Here is a 3503-nt window from a genome sequence, read left to right on the forward strand (position 1 = left end):
ATCTCCGCGTGAAGACACAGATTTTCATTTCTCCTAGGGAAATGCATAGAAATGGAATGGCTAGGGCCTATAGGTAGGTCTAGCTGCAGCATAATAGAAACTGTCAATGTGTTTTCCAAAATGGATCTTTCAGGCTTCCTTTTAAAAAACAAACAAACAAACAAACAAACACCCCAAACAAGTGTGTTAACTATTTTGATGCTATGTATTTACTCTCTAAGAGAATCTAATAATAGCTCCTCAGAATGTCAGTGGGGGACTGGTAGGTGAAACATGGAAGGTCTGGATGAAGCAGGCACACTGGGAACTTCTGCTTTAGTTTCTCCATGCCATCCTGTTTCAGAGTCTGGTCTCTTGTTTTATTCAGAGCTAGACTGATTGCCTCTGCTTCTGTGGGTCCCTTTTCTTACTTAGTGATAGGTCTGTAGAGACAGGAAGAATTTCAACTCTTCTGGGACTCTTTGGCATTACTCTGTACCCCCAGACCCCTGGACAGCAGTGTGTGTCACCTCAGCTGCCAGCTCAATTTGGGGGGTTCTCAGCCCAGCACTGACCAGCACACTGCACTGTTTTCCAAGGTTGACTTCATGCTGTTACTGTGCCCTACTTCATAAAGCCAGGCCTTCTGCACTGATTTGACTCTGGATCCCATGCTTGGCCTCCCTGGCTGATCCCTTAGGACTCAGTGTTTTCTTAATTAATCCCTTCTAATAACTGTACTCTTCCTTTGTTACCCTGGTGGTCAGTTTTCTACCCATCCATCCTCTCAATTTCCTTTTATTTTTTTAATAAAAAGTTAACATATAAAATATTGGGTTTTATTATGGTGTGAATACCATGAGCTCTGTTCCTATTCACCCTCTTTCCCATCTTCCTTCCTCCCCCTCTATTTCATTTCCTTTTTCTTCCCCAGTAGTCTTCTTCCTACCCATTTGTGTGTGTGTGTGTGTGTGTGTGTGTGTGTGTGTGTGTGTGTGTGTGTGTCTACACCATGGCTTGAGTGTGGAGGTCAGAAGACAACTTTATGGAGTCATTCTCTCCTTCCATCTTTTACCATCTTCTGGCCCTGAAACTCAGGTCATCAGGCTTATGAAGTAAGTTCCTTCATCCACTGAGCCATCTTACCAATCTTGAGATAGGTTTTTAAAGAGAATTATGTATATGAGGGTCCATGCAATATTTATTTTATTTTCAGTCTGACTTAATTTGCGTAGCACAATGATCTCCAGTTCCAGTCATCTTTCTGGAAAACACGTAATTTTCTTTCCTTTTTATGGCCAGATAAAATTTTATTGTATATATTGTACTATATTTTCACCATCTGTTTATCTGTTTGTGAATATCTAGACCTATTCCATATCTTGGTTAATATTCCTTTGGGTATATATCCAGAAATGCCAATGTCTCAATTTTTACCCCAAGATACACACACACAGACACACAGACACACACTCATAATAGATACATCTTCAGACATTGAATGTTTCATTAGAATATTAGATGCCAAAGACCTCAACATAAATCCAGTTACACTGAACCTGATAGAAGAGAAAGTGGGATGTAACCTTGAACACATTAACAGAGGAGATCACTTCCTGAGTATAACACCAGTAGCACATTCCCTGAGATCAACAATTAATAAAAGGGACCTCCTGAAACTGAAAAGCTACTATAAAGCAAAGGACACAGTCAACAAGACAAAACAGCAGCCTACAGAATGAGAAAAGATGTTCACCAACCCCACATCTGACAGAGGGCTGATCTCCAAAATATATAAAGAACTCAAGAAGCTAGACATCAAAATATCAAATAATCCAATTAAAAAATGAGGTACTTAGTATCGTAGTAGATGCCCAAATTCACTAAGGTAACACTAATAATTGTGTCATGTAGAAATATATTGAAGGAGGCAGATATTCAACTAATATATTTATTCCTGCAATCAGTTGCCATATAATTTATGAATATGTGTTCATGCCTAAAAATAGTGATTACAATAATCAAATGATTGAAAATAAAGTAATATATGTTTATAAAAGCAAAAAAAATGAGGTACAGATCTAAACAGAGAATTCTCAACAGAAGAACTCAAATGGCCAAAATACACTTAAAGAATTGTTCAACATCCTTAGTCATCAGGGAAATGCAAATCAAAATGATTCTGAGATAACATCTTACACCTGTCAGAATGGCTAAGATCAAAAACACTGACGACAGCTTATGTTGGAGAGGCTGTGGAGTAAGGGAAACACTCCTCCATTGCTGGTGGGAGTGCAAACTTGTACAGCCACTTTGGAGATCAATATGGTTTGGAAATCAATATGGTGGTTTCTCAGAAAAATGGGAATCAATCTACTTCAAGACCCAGCTATCTTGGGCATATACCCAAATCATACTGCAAGGACACTTGCTCAACTGTGTTCATAGTAGCATTATTCATAATAGCCAGAACCTGGAAACAACCTAGATGCCCCTCAACCGAAGAATGGATAAGGAAAATGTGGTACATTTTCATAATGGAGTATTACTCAGCCATAAAAAACAATGACATCATGAAATTTGTAAGCAAATGGATGGAACTAGAAAAAAAATCATTCTGAGTGAGGTAACCCAGACTTAGAAAGACAAACATCATATGTACTCACTCATAAGTGGCTATTAGGAGTAAAGTACAGGATAACCAACCTACAACCCACAGCCCCAGAGAGGCTAGATAACAAAGAGGGCCCAAAGGGATGCATGGATTTCCCTGGGAAGGGGAAATAGAAGAGATCTCCTGGGTAAACTGGGGGTTGGGTGGAGAGATGGGGGGTTGGGAACTTGAGGGAAGGGGTTGGGTGGCTGGGCATAGGAGGTGGGTTGGGGGCAGGATGGAGGGGGAGAGTAATGAAAGTGACTCCTTGATATGGGGAGGGGGAGGCATTTCAGGATTAGGGAGAAATCTGGTGCCAGGGAAACTCCTAGGAATCCACAAATATGACCCCAGCTAAGACACCTAGCAGTAATGGAGAGGGTACCTGAACTGGCCATCTACTGTAATTAATTGGTGACTACCTAATTGTCATCAGACAGCCTTTACCCAGTAACTAATGGAAGCAGATGCAGAGATCCACAGCCAAGCACTGGACTGAGTCCTCCTGAAGAAAGGGAGGAGGGATTGTAGGAGCCAGAGCGGTCAAGGTCATGATGGAGGAATACACAGAGACAGCTGACCTGAGCTAGTGGGAGCATATGGACTCTGGACCAACACTTAGGAAGCCTGCATGGGACCAACCCAGGCCCTCTGCATGTGTGTGACCGTTATGTAGCTTGGTCTGTTTGTGAGGCTCCTAGAAGTGAGATCAGTACCTATCCCTGGCACTTAACTGGCTTTCGGGAGCCTGTTCTTCATGCTAGATTACTGTGTCCAGCCTTAACGCAGAGGGAGGAGCTCGATCCTACCTCAACTTGATGTGCTGGGCTTTGTTCGAGCCCATGGGAGGGAGGCCTGCCCCTTCCTGAAT

This window comes from Peromyscus californicus, unplaced genomic scaffold, assembly GCF_007827085.1.
Source record: "Peromyscus californicus insignis strain IS unplaced genomic scaffold, ASM782708v3 Scaffold_21__1_contigs__length_65335640, whole genome shotgun sequence".
Classification (NCBI taxonomy): domain Eukaryota; kingdom Metazoa; phylum Chordata; class Mammalia; order Rodentia; family Cricetidae; genus Peromyscus; species Peromyscus californicus.